Below are 14,048 nucleotides of genomic sequence, written 5' to 3'. Positions count from 1 at the left end.
GGCCACCTGACAAGAAGAGCCTCCTCACTGGAAAAGACCCTTATGCTGGGAAAGATTGAGGTCGGGGGAGAAAGGGGCGACAGAGGATGAGATGGTTGGATGGCATCACCGACTCAATGGACATGAGTTTGAGCCAACTCCAGGAGAGTGAACGACAGGAAAGCCTGGTGTGCTGCAGTGGGTGGGGCTGCAGAGCCGGACACAACTTAGTGACTGAACAACAAGAGTAAAAAAAAAGAGAAAGAAAGACAGAAATATACAAAACATCACCATATAACATATTCTCTTCAGAACGTGGGGTCCTTACCACTTATAGAAAAGGCAGGCATTAGAAAATCAGGTTTCCCCCAAACTAGAGCTAGGAAGTAGTAGAAGAGAGCAAAAAGCAAATTCTCTAGGACTTTTTTTAAATTTTGAGACGTAACTGGCATATAACTCCATGCCTTCTCATCATGTATATATGTATGTATCTGAGTAATATACACTATAAATTTACACATACACAAATATAAATGGATAGCTGCCTGGAAGGCAGTGTGAAAAGAAAATATCTCCTGCCATGTTAATCAACAAGAACTATCACAGCCATCAGCATTTTCTGGCCTCCAAACCTCAATGAGGGATCCCAAAACTGAGATCCAGCAGACACTGCCACCCCCACGGTGATTGCTGAGGAGCTGGGGGGATACAAGAAGCAGCCACCTGCCACTCCCTAAGATGAACAAGGAAACAGGATTGGCCCCCAACAGCTGAGGTACACAAGAAAGGAATGAAGTCAGGGAGCCCAGGGGCTGGCATCTTCCTGTACATAGAACGCTGAATTCCTTAACCTGGTACTTGATCTTTGATGTTCAGACTGCCTGCTCCCTTTGTTGCAAACTTGTATATAGCCTGACTTCCTCCCTGCCTCCTTGGAGCAGTTTTTTCAGAGTTACTGAGAAGAAAAGTTATGACCCACCTAGACAGCATATTAAAAAGCAGAGACATTACTTTGCCAACAAAGGTCCGTCTAGTCAAAGCTATGGTTTTTCCAATAGTCGTGTATGGATGTGAGAGTTGAACCATAAAGAAAACTGAGTGTTGAAAAATTGATGCTTTTCAACTGTGCTGTTAGAGAAGACTCTTGAGAGTCCCTTGGACTGCAAGAACATCCAACCAGTCCATCCTAAAGGAAATCAGTCCTGAATATTCATTGGAAGGACTGATGCTGAAGCTGAAACTCCCATCTGATTCGAAGAGTTGACTCATTAGAAAAGACCCTGATGCTGGGAAATATTGAAGGCAGGAGGAGAAGGGGACGACAGAGGATGAGCTGGTTGGATGGCATCACTGACTCAATGGACATGAGTTTGAGGAAGCTCCGGGAGTTGGTGATGGACAGGGAAGCCTGGCGTGCTGCAGTCCCTGCGGCCGCAAAGAGTCCGACACGACTGAGCGACTGAATTGAACTGACCGAACTAAGACGATCTCTCCCAGGCTCGGAGTCCTAAACATTCCCACTAAATAAAACAACTCTCTCCTTTCAGGCATGACTACTTTTTTTTAGTCAGCAGCAGGAATAAAAATGGACGTGGTAAAAAGTAGCTACATAAAAATTAAATTACCTCAACCTAAACATTTAAGCTGGAGAAGGCAATGGCACCCCACTCCCGGAAAATCCCATGGACAGAGGAACCTGGTAGGCTGCAGACCATGGGGTCCTGAAGAGTCGGACACGACTGAGCGACTTCACTTTCACTTTTCCCTTTCATGCATTGGAGAAGGAAATGGCAACCCATTCCAGTCTTCTTGCCTGGAGAATCCCAGGGACGGGGGAGCCTGGTGGGCCGCCGTCTATAGGGTCGCACAGAGTCGGACACGACTGAAGCGACTTAGCAGCAGCAGCAAATATTTAAGCAGAGACATTACTTTGCCAACAAAGGTTCGTCTAGTCAAGGCTATGGTTTTTCCAGTAGTCATGTATGGATATGAGAGTTGGACTATAAAGAAAGCCGAGCGCCGAAGAATTGATGCTTTTGAACTGTGGTGCAAGGAGATCCAACCAGTCCATTCTGAAGGAGATCAGCCCTGGGATTTCTTTGGAAGGAATGATGCTAAAACTGAAACTCCAGTACTTTGGCCACCTCATGCGAAGAGTTGACTCATTGGAAAAGACTCTGATGCTGGGAGGGATTGGGGGCAGGAGGAGAAGGGGACGACAGAGGATGAAATGGCTGGATGGCATCACTGACTCGATGGACAGTTTGAGTGAGCTCCGGGAGTTGGTGATGGACAGGGAGGCCTGGAGTGCTGCGATTCATGGAGTCGCATAGAGTGGGACACGACTGAGCGACTCAACTGAACTGAACTGAAACATTTATATTCTTTAGTGTCTTATCAAGAATCTGAAACTGTGTTGAGAAAAAGTGATGCATAATTGTCACTAAGCAGTTCACTTGGTGAGACGTGGGGGTTGACTTAAGACTTCTGACGAGTCAGTAGCACAGAGGAGACACGAGGAGTTAAGCAGCCAAGAGAACGCCTCCTGGTCGCCCCGTCTGCGTCTCCGGAGCCCACACGGTCGCCTCTCTGCGTCCCCCTCAAGTCGCCGAGATTCCGCAGCCCCGGCCGCCGCAAAGTGGGCGGGGCTTCGGGGGCTGGCGCGCGCTGCTGCCTCACAATCGTGGCCGGCGCCTGCGTGACGTCAGCCCTCTACCGCCCGCCTCCCGCGCCTGGAAAGAGGCGGCCGCCCATTGGCTGCGCCGCTGGCGGCCTCGGGGCCAATGACAGGGCGACGAGCTGCGGGGTCCGGACTTGACGTTGTGCGGCTACCCTCGGGGTTTATTTGGCTCCGGGGCCTCTCACCGCCGCCATTAGGAGCCCGCTGCGTCCGAGGCAGCCTCCCCTCCTCGCTCCCCCCTCCCCTCGGCGTCCCCCCGCCTCCGCGCCTGCTCTCCGCCCCTCTGCCCCCGCCTCCGGCAGCGGGAGCCGCGCGCGGGTCCGCGGAGACCATGTCCTGACTGTGGGGAGAGGGCGGAGGCGGCAGCAGCGGGGCGGGCGGAGGCGCGGAGGGAGGCGGAGAGGGGCCGGGCTCGGCTCGTCGCCGCGGGCTGCTCGGGGGGGAGTCGCCGCCGCCGCCGCCGCCGCCGCCGCGGCTGCCGGGCGCCGAGCGTCGGACGGGGAGGAGGAGCAGGAGCTGGAGGAGGAGCTGCCGCCAGGTAACCGGGGCCCCCGGGGAGGGCGCCCTGCCTCAGGCCCCTGGCGGCCCCGCCGCGCGGCCTGGCCGGCCCCTCGCTCCCTCACGGCACCCTGGCCGCCGGGTCTCCCGGGCCGCCCCCTCTGTGTCTTCCCCCACCCCAACCCCGGGGGCAGCGTCGCCGGCGAGGAGAGGGGAGGGGAGCACGGGCTGGCCTCGCCGCGCTTCCATCTTGGGCTTTCCTAGTGAGGGGACAGGCCCGGGGCTGTGGGAGGGTGTGGGTCCGCCCGGCTTGTTTACGGACCATCGGTCCGCCGCGGCTGGACGCGCTGCCTGCCCTGCCGCCTCTCTTCCGCCAGATTACGTCCCCCCCCCCCCCCCATTCCCCCCACCCCAACTTCTTTTCCTGCCACCTACGGGCTGGTCTGCAATAGGGCCCTCAATACTTGGGTCCGTCGCCACAAGTTGGTACCGGTCCCCCCAAACTTGTATTTCAGCCCACCCCCCGGCGGCTTCCTCTCCGCCTCTCGCGGTGGCCTCCCGTTGTTTCCCTTTTTCTCAGAAAATAAAGGTGGGGGCCGACAGGGGTGGGCTGAGGGGCGGTGGGGGGCTGGTGAAGGGGAGAAGCTGACTAGTGGAAAGATTGTCTGGCCCTCTCGCTCGCAATAAACGATGGTTCCGTGCACACTTACCTTGTTATTCCCTTGGCTGTGGCTTGGTGTGTGGGGTCATTCCACAGACAAAAGGACCATAATGAATACTTGCATGTTAAGCTCGAGGGGCCAGCAATTGAGGTTCAGCCTGGAAGTTTGAGCCGACCCCATTTATCTTTGAGATAACCCCGGTGTTTGGAAATTCTTCTGGCAGAGAATTTGGTATTTCAGTCAATTGATTCCGTAACTCCGTAGACTTGTATCAGGTTAAACGCCGTCCCCTTCCACCCAAGTATTGTGGTCTGTGTGTTCCCTCTATGATCTGTTATGTTGTTGTCAATAAATTTAATGTACAAAAATGTCTTAGGAATCCAGTTGAAGAGAAATGTTTCGCTCTTAGAAACGTTATATAATGAGTGGTTTTTTCCTGAGGTCTCTTTTTTTAGTTGACTTTATCACTTGTGCGACCTCAAGGGTACCCATGTTTTGATCAAGCACGGATGACTCAGTGTTCAAACCATAAGCCAGGGGAAACCATGAGGAATTTTGATCTTGGCTTGTGCTAGGGGCCTTAGGAAAATCATCTAATCTACGTTTGTGAAAAATTAAGCTGGACCTCTCCTCCTGGTTATTAGTATTATTAATTCAATGAGGCAATTATAAAGAAATTTAGAACTCTGCTTCCCTGTTTGATTTTTAGCTCTTGACAAGATATGCAGTCACCTTCTTATGCTAAAATTTCATAACATTGTTTTTGTAAGGCTGTTAGTGGCACTGAGAGGACAGTAATGGCATATTTAAATCTTTGGGGAGGATCCTGTTTGAATGTCATGAGGGATTTTTATTTCTGTTGTTGTTTCAAGCCCTTTTATTAATGCTTGGGAGCATTGAGACACCCATTTATTTACTTTTGGAATGTGCTTGGGTTGGTATGATGAACTCTTTCACGGTAGTGTATTTTAAAGCTTGTGGCCTTGATTCAGTTCTGTGCGCTGATAAAGGTTTTGGCATATTACATTTAAAATCTGAGGCTTAGCATAGGTTTGGAACTCATGACCCAGGTGTAGGATATTTGCTGTAAATTGCCTCCTGTGTGTAATTGATACAGTGAGAGCTGTTGAGTATGCTTTTGTGCTTAGCTTGCTTTTATAATAGGTGGAAACTTTAAACAAATGGGGATTGCAAAAGTAGACCTCTGTAGCTTTTTGTTTAACTTGGGTCAGTGTCAGTATTTGTGCACTGCTGCTCACTTCCCTCCTTCCCCCCAAAGAAGCTCTTGTACCTGGACTTTTGAATATGTTTTTCTCCTGGTGATGTGTTTCACCTGGAGTATTTGTGCTTTACTAATGCTTTGAGTAAATAATATCTTGCACATGTTAACATTCACCTTCTCACATCACAACATAAAAACTTCCAGACACTCCCTGTTACATGCAAAGTAAAGTTTTAACTCCTCGGCGTGGTTTTCAGGTTTCTCTATAATCTGGCCCTGATCCATTCTTCAGTCTTAACTCTCATTTCTTCCCTTTGTGAATCTTGTAGTTCCAGCCAAACTAACTTGTTTGTTGTTCCTTTGAAGTCCCTCTTGGCCTTTCTTTGTGCTTTTCTTTCTGTTTGAAACCCTCTTCTTCTTGTGTTCATAGATATTCCCTTTATTCTGGCCTTGAGAAGCCTTCTTGACTACTTCAACCCCAAGAGGTCTATTCTCACCTCTGCAGTGTGAGACTGTTTTCCTCATCTTTTTTTTTTTCCCTCCTCCTCACAATATGCTGGCCTGGATTTCGATTTATCTTTTTATTTTACTTCCCAACTAGATTTTTAAGATCTTTGAGGACTGGGTATGAACCCTAAGCCCTACATCTGTGCACCATATATTACGCTCTGAAAATATGGATACATGGTCTGACAAAGTGTTTTTGGTTTTAGAGATGTTCTAGAATATGAAGTTTGTACTTCTCTAAGTATTGGAGTTGCTGGAACTTTGATATATGAGGCAAAATACTGGAAACTGTTGGTTCAGTCGTATCTGACTCTTTGCGACCCCATGGACTGCAGCATGCCAGGGAAATCTGGCGTGCTGCAATCCATTGGAAACTATGACAATCTCTAAAAAATTTTTTTTGCCAGTATGTTTGTATCTAAGTGGCTCAGTGGTTTTTTTTTTTTTTTTTTTAAATCTGCCTGCCAAGCAGGAGATGCAGGTTCGATCCCTGAGTTGGGACAATCCCCTGGAGAAGGAAATGGCAGCCCATGTCAGTATTCTTGCTTGGAGAATCCCATGGACAGAGGAGCCTGGTGGCAGGCTACAATCCATGGGGTCACACAAAGTTGGACACGGTGTAGAGACTAAGCAACATTATCAGCATAATTCTTTCTATAGAGGATGCTTAACATTTTGATAATGATCATTGTGTTATTCAAATAAAAGTAAGTACTACAGGTCCGTGGTTTATTTCATCTTTGAGTCTGGGTCGGTTACTTGGGTTTGAATTTGGCACCAGTGACATTAAGGGTTGGTCGTTTCATATTTGTATTGTTGTTGATGTTTAGTTGTAAGTCGTGTCCGACTTTTTGTGACCCCAGGGACTGTGGCCTCCCAGGACCCTCTGTCCATGAGATTTCCCAGGCAAGAATACTGGAGTGGATTGCTGTTTCCTTCTCCAGAGGATCTTCCCGATCCAGGGATTGAACCTGTGTCAGCTGCACTGCAGGCAGATTCTTCACCACTGAGCCACCAGGGAAGTGTACAGGTAGCATTTAGCATCCTGGGAGGGGAAGTTCATCTGTCATCTGTTTGCATCTTTAACCTCAGTTGTTGGCTGCGTGTGTCACTGGTCATGAGGCAGGTGAGGCTCAGGAGAATGTGATTCACTGCTGCCTGTCAACTGTTGGAAGAAAAACACAAACAAACTGGTCCATAGTAGTTTTGTTTACCAAGGATAATACGTGTAATTATGCGGTACACGGGTGGTTGCTGATGCAGTTGGAAAATAGGTGTGTATGTTCCTGTTGTGTTGTATGTGTGAGTGGGAGGCCTGACGGTTTGTGGATACAGAGTCTCCTAGCAGTAAATCATCTTGATTTATCCATTGCATCTATATGGAAACTTGTGCTCTTCCTCCAGTTCATCAAAATACCTTTTTCCCCCTTAAAATTGATTGGTTTTTAGAAACTAGTTTACATAAAAACTTTTTTTAAGCTTCGGAAACCTTTTTAGCATAATTGAAGCTAACATTAGTCTGTTAACTTTGCAGAAACACTAAACATTTTTACTTAGGCTACTTGCATTTGTAAAAGGGACTTTCATAGAATTACATCAGTAATTTCACCACTTGAGAAATCAGGATCAGTAAGCATTTTTTGCTGTCTGGTATTTTGGTTTGACAGGAGTCATTAGTTTGGATTTTAAAATGGAGGTTGGTTAGGTAAATTGAACATAAAATTAATAATTTTTCAGGTGCCTAATGAACTTTTTAGTAATGAAAACAAACACTGATTTCCTTTATTTTTATAGTTAATTTATTGAGGGCAGACTGCCCCACTCCCTCTCAAGTAACACAACGCAATTTTGGTTTTTTATTTTGTATTGTTTGGCAAGTCAGATTTTTATGTGGATTGAATTTACATAAGTAAAAACTATTCAAATGGATAAAAGCATTGTTGAAAATCAGTTGCACATCTCCAGGTGTTTCTTAATTTTAAGGAATATCAGCTTAGGGTATTCCCTGGTGGGCCAGAGGTTAAGACTTAGCTTTCCAGTGCGTGGGGTCCAGGATCGATCCCTAGTCAGGGAGCTAAGATCCTACATGCCTAGTGGCAAAAAAACGAAAACATAAAACAGGCAGTGTTGTAACAAATTCAATAAAGATGTCAACAATGGTCCAAATTTAAAAATATTAAACAGCTTAAATAAACTTAGTTCATATAACTAAGTTTAGTTCATATAATGTAAAATTCACCCTTTTAAAGTATTCATTTCATTAGTTTTTAGTGTATTCACAAAGTTATATAACCATCACCACTATTCAGAACATTTCTCTCACCCTCCAAAGAGACCCTGTACTTATTTGCAGTCATCTCCCTTTGCCCCAGTTCCTGGCAACTGGAAATCTACTTTCTATGTGGATTTGCCTGTTCTATGTAAATTGGTTGTTGTTCAGTCACTCAGTCATGTCCGACTCTTTGGAACCCCATGGACTGCAGCATGCCAGGTTTCCTTGTCAAAGAGTTTGCTCAGACTCATGTGCATTGAGTCGATGATGCCATCTGACCATCTCATCCACTCTTGTCCCCTTCTCTTCTTACCCTCAGTCTTTCCCAGCATCAGTCTTTCGCAACCAGTCGGTTGTATCAGGTGGCCGAAGTATTGGAATATCAGCATGAGTCCTTCCTTCCAGTGAATATTCAGGGTTGATTTCCTTTAGGATTGACTGATTTGATCTCCTTGATGTCCTCTCAAGAGTCTTCTCCAGCAGCACAGTTTGAAAGCATCAATCTTTGGTGCTCAGCCGTTTTATGGGCCAACTTTCACATCATAAATGACTACTGGAAAAACCATAGCTTTGACTATACGGACCTTTGTCTGCAAAGTGATGTCTCTGATTTTTAATACGTTGTCTAGGTTTGTCATGGCTTTTCTTCCAAGGAGCAAGGGTCTTCTAATTTGGTGGCTGAAGTCACTATCTGCAGTGATTTTAGAGCCCGAGAAAATAAAGTCTGTTACTGTTTTCCATTTTCTGCCCATTTATTTGCCATGAAGGAATCATACAATATGGTCGTCCCTCAGTATCCATGGGGGATTTGTTCCAGGATCCCCCTCGGATTTCAAAATCCAGGGGTACCCAGTTCCTTTATATGAAATAACCAAGTATTTAAGGTTTGCTTAGATCCATAGGTTTATGCACATCCTTCTGTACACTTTAAGTCATCTCTAGATTACTTATAAAGCTTAATACAATGCTATGTAAGTAGTTGTCAGTGTGTGTAAATTTCAAGTTTTGCTTTTTGGAACTTTCTGGGTATGACTTTTTGTGTCTGGCTTTGTTCACTTAGCTTGATGTTTTAATGTTTATCCATGTTGTAGCATATATTAGTACTTCATTCTTTTTATGGCTGCATAATGAATATTCCGTATATGGGTGTATATCACATTTTGTTCATATTTTTCTGTTCTTCGAGGGACATTTAGTTTTTTTCTATGTTTTGGCTTTTATGAAATATGCTGCTATGAACATTGTGTACAAGCTTTTGTGGGGATGTAAGTTTTCATTTTTCTTGGGTATATACCTAGGATTGGAATTGCTGGGTTATATGGTGTCTCAGTGCTTAACCTTTGAGGGATTTTGTGACTGTTCTCTTCCAGCAGTGTATTATGAGGATTCCATTTCTCTACATGCTCATTAACACTTGTTGTCTTTTTTATTATAGCCATCTGAGTAAAGTGGTGTCTCCTAGTTTTTACTTGCATTTCTCTAATGGCTGATGGTATTGAGTATGTTTTCACGTGCTTATTGGTCATTCGTGTAGCTTTAGAGAAATGTTTATTACAGTCCTTTGCCCATTTTTCAATTGGATTATTTGTCTTTTTATTGTTGGATTGTGAGAGTTTTTTATATATTCTGGGTAGAAGTCAGATGATTTGCAAGTGGTTTGCAAATACTTTCTCGTATTCCATAGGTTATCTCTTTACTTTTCTCTGCGTTCTTTGAAGCACAAAGATTTTGATTTTGATGTCCAGTTTATCTATTTTCTTTTGTCATTTATGCTTTTGGTGTTATCTCTTATGCCATTGTCTAATCCAAGGTCAAGAAGATTTGCATTTCTTCTACAGATTTTACAGTTTTTGCTCTTACATTTAGCTCTTTGATAATTTTGAGTTTTGTATGTAGTATGAGATAGAGATCCAACTTTACTCCTTTTGCAGATGGCTGCCTAGTAGTCCCAGCATCATTTGCTGAAATTCAGTTAGCTTTAGTAACATAATTATTCTCAACTAAAATTGATTATTGCAAGACAGCATTCCCTGGGTGTCTGAAGAAATTATCCTGACGTTGCAGATGGAGAAACGGAGTTGTACTGGGTTGCAGCAGTATCCTTGTGATTGGAATTCTGAGGGCAAGACATTTCTGTAACTTTTAACAAGTCACTTCTAAATCCTTTTCTGATTGGGGTGGGTAATTAACTTCATTTTTTGGTATTTAATGACGCTAAAGTTTGTTTTTAAATGTGGGAATGATAACAATTTGCAGAACTTTTGACTAATCTTTGTTTGAAATACTATCCTTTGATATCAGTAGAATAGTGAATTGCTTTTTGTTGACTAAATGATCAGTGAGCGGCTGTTTTATAGCAAGCTCTGTTTATAGAGACATAAAAATGAGTTTTTTTTTTTTTTTTACAGTTGATCATTCGAAACAAACCTTAATCCACTAAACAAAGTACTGTGAAGTGGTAAAGAAATGACTAATTTAGCACAAAATTATGGTTGGATCAAGAAGGGTTGTACAGGAGTGGAAACAGTTAAGCTAGGCTTTGAAGAAGGTTTCTAGGTGTGTGTGTGTGTATGTATATATATATACACATCTGTACACACACACACAAGCGGGATGGGAGAACATTGTTTGCAGAAGCAACCATATATAGTGAAGGGGTGGAGACGTGACAATTACATGTCACATATAAGGGCCAGCAGAGGGTATAGTGTGGCTTAAGCATGTGGTTGAGGTTGGAGTGTCGATCCTAACACCTGGATGTGAGTGCCTTACTCTTCTCCAGTCCCTACTCCTCATTTTCCCTTAGAGCTAGTATTGTCGAGGAGCTAGAACAGAGAAAGGAGAAATGATCCTCTCCAGTGTGGATCGTCTTTACAGGTAGGAAGAAGGAAGGGTTGCTTCTGTGTGGGAAGGGGATATGATGAGGCTATTTGTTGTATTAAGTTTAAAATCTGTATTTGCATTCTAGTATATAGAGAGAGCAAACAAGGAAAAAACAGAAGCAAACAACCAAATACCCAAACGAAACCCAGGTGGTGATAAGCGCTCTGCCAGCAATGTAATGAAAGTAGGATAATGTGGTGGAGAATGACATCAATATGGTGAGGGAAGATTTTTGAGGAGGTAATATTTAAATCTAGTTTTTGATGACAAGAGCTGGCCGTGTGAAAATCTAGGGGGAGAGAATTCTAGGCAGAGGAGATTGCTCCTGGAAAACTCTCACGGCGAGCCTGAGCTTGCTTGTAAAAGGAACAGAATGAAATCCGCTTTTATGTAAAGATTTGCAAGAAAGACTGGGGAAATTTTAATTTTATTCTGAGTGAGTAGGGTTTAAGACCTGTGTGGTAGCTTGGTTTAGGCTTCTAAGAGATGCATCTGGCTTCTATGCAAGGATGGTGGCCAGACTAGAAGCAACGATTAGTGGGGAGGTTATGTAGTACTCCATGTGAGAGTTGGTGGTGGCTTGGAGGAGGGGCATGATAGGGTAATCTGGAGAAAAACTCAGATTTGGGGACTTGTTTTGGAGGTAGTGCCAATGCCTCGTGGTAGCCAGACACACTGACTATACAGTCAGTCCATCTTATAGTCTAATAGCCACATGTCATTCTGGGAAAATGTTTTTGTAACTCTGGAAGGCTGTGGTGTATTAGTTGGGAAAAATAGAAGTCAGAATTTGGGCTTTACTTCCTGAAGTTTGGGCAAGTTCCTGAACCGTAGGCAAGTTCATATTACCTTTCCTGAAGCCACAGATTTATTGTCATTAAAATGAAGATACTTGTACCTCAGAGGGATTCTGTACCCGAGGGTTTGGAAAGTACCCAAGGGTTCTGAAGATGAAGTGAAATAATACAAATGTTCTGTGATCTGAAGCTTCATATGAAATCGAAGGTGTGTTATTTCAAACTGACATTTGTTCATATTATTTATAGGATGTAGATCTTGAGATTATTGGTACTAGCCCCCAAGCAACAGTTAGAACTGGACATGGAACAACAGACTGGTTCCAAATAGGAAAAGGAGTACATCAAGGCTGTATATTGTCACCCTGCTTATTTAACTTATATGCTGAGTACATCATGAGAAACGCTGGGCTGGATGAAGCACAAGCTGGAATCAAGATTTCCGGGAGAAATATCAATAACCTCAGATATGCAGATGACACCACCCTTATGGCAGAAAGTGAAGAGGAACTAAAGAGCCTCTTGATGAAAGTGAAGGTGGAGAGTGAAAAAGTTGGCTTAAAGCACAACATTCAGAAAATGAAGATTATGGCATCTGGTCCCATCACTTCATGGGAAATAGATGGGGAAACAGTGGAAACAGTGTCAGACTTTATTTTTGGGGGCTCCAAAATCACTGCGGATGGTGACTGCAGCCATGAAATTAAAAGACGCTTACTCCTTGGAAGGAAAGTTATGACCAACCTAGATAACACATTCAAAAGCAGGGACATTACTTTGCCGACAAAGGTTTGTCTAGTCAAGGCTATGGTTTTTCCTGTGGTCATGTACGGATGTGAGAGTTGGACTGTGAAGAAGGCTGAGAGCCGAAGAATTGATGCTTTTGAACTGTGGTGTTGGAGAAGACTTTTGAGAGTCCCTTGGACTGCAAGGAGATCCAACCAGTCCATTCTAAAGGAGATCAGCCCTGGGTGTTCTTTGGAAGGAATGATGCTAAAGCTGAAACTCCAGTACTTTGGCCACCTCGTGTGAAGAGTTGACTCATTGGAAAAGACTCTGATGCTGGAAGGGATTGGGGGCAGGAGGAGAAGGGGACAACAGAGGATGAGATGGCTGGATGGCATCACTGACTCGATGGACGTGAGTCTGGATGAACTCCGGGAGTTGATGATGGACAGGGAGGCCTGGCGTGCTGCGATTCATGGGGTTGCAAAGAGTCGGACACGACTGAGCGACTGAACTGAACTGAACTGAAAGACAGATAAGACATCATAATTTTTTCAGGTGAAGAGCCTTGGATCTCAAGGATTTGGCAAAATCCCGAGTCAGTAACAGGTGGAGAGGGACATGAACTCACATCTAAGAAATGCAGTGCATTCTTCTCTATATGAAATATCGAGAGATGAAACTCATCTTCCCAAAGTAAAGTACAGTACATTTTCCCTTAATAATGCTTTGGTGAAAGGCAGTAAATCACCGAAGGAAAATACTGTAGAATATTCTTTACGCACACATGTGTTTGTGTTTGTAAGGATCTTTTATGTTCTTTTTAAGACTTTTAACTTTAGTGGGGTGTTGACATTTTTAAAGTTGCTGAATAACAACACCAGATTTTTCTTTTTTGAACCGATTACTTATGTGAAGTATTAAAGTAGGAAGACAAGTTAAAATAATAAAATATTTGAGAGAAGTAATGAACTAAGACTTGGTGGTAGCGGTAGAAAGAACCTACAGTTCTTGAGAAATATTTGGAATGTAGGAGGCCACATTTGCTCTCATACAGAAGGACTGTGGTGTGCCTGTTACGTGGACTCCCAGGTGGCACGGTGGTGAAGACCCCGCTTGCCAGTGCAGGAGACAAGAGATGCAGGTTTGCTCCTGGATCAGGAAGACCCCCTGGAGGAGAAAATGGTAACCCACTCCAGTATTCTTGCCTGGAAAATCCCATGGACAGAGGAGCCTGGTGGGCTACAGTCCACGGGGTCACAAAGAGTAGGACACGACTGAGCACGCATGCACATGGATATATATAAATACAAATATGTTTTCCCACCAGAACTGTCTGAAAGTAAATTGCAGTCTTGATATCCGTTAATCTCTAAATATTTCAGTGTATATTTTATTAATAAAAAAAGGCGGGGGGGGGGGGCTTTCTCCTATGTAACCACAATAGAGGTATCAAAGTCAGGAAATTAACAATGTGATTAATTCTTAAGAATAAGATTCTATAAATCTTACTTAAATTTTGCCAGTTCTTTTAATGTTCTTTATAAACACAAAAGAAAATCTGAGATCATGTGTTTGTTTTTTATAAGCTCCTTTAATTGGAACAATAAAGTCCTTGTTTTTCATGATAAGTTTTTGAAGAATATAGGATTAGTAATTTTGTAGTAGGGCTTCCCAAGTGGCACTAGTGGTAAAGAACCCACCTGCCAATGCAGGAGACATAAGAGCTGCGGATATTTGATCCCTGGGTCAGGAAGATACCCTGGAGAAGGGCACGGTAATCCACTCCAGTATCCTTGCCTGGAGAATCCTGTGGACAGAG

The 14,048-nt window shown here is 44.1% G+C and overlaps 1 protein-coding gene across 2 annotated transcripts in view; it reads left to right on the top strand.

The window, feature by feature from the left end:
• Window positions 1–3,115: 3,115 nt before the first annotated feature.
• ZRANB1 (zinc finger RANBP2-type containing 1) overlaps window positions 3,116–14,048 on the top strand; it is a 69,463-nt gene continuing 58,530 nt past the window's right edge. Inside the window, exon 1 of one of the 2 annotated variants that reach the window (XM_027528539.1) lies at window positions 3,116–3,197. The gene's annotated coding sequence lies outside the window, so the exon portion shown is untranslated. The remainder of the gene's footprint in view (window positions 3,198–14,048) is intronic. The other variant, XM_027528540.1, reaches the window with a different exon arrangement.

The sequence above is a fragment of the Bos indicus x Bos taurus genome, chromosome 26 (assembly GCF_003369695.1).
Source record: "Bos indicus x Bos taurus breed Angus x Brahman F1 hybrid chromosome 26, Bos_hybrid_MaternalHap_v2.0, whole genome shotgun sequence".
Taxonomy (NCBI): Eukaryota; Metazoa; Chordata; class Mammalia; order Artiodactyla; family Bovidae; genus Bos; species Bos indicus x Bos taurus.
This window is presented reverse-complemented; position numbering and strand designations above follow the sequence as displayed.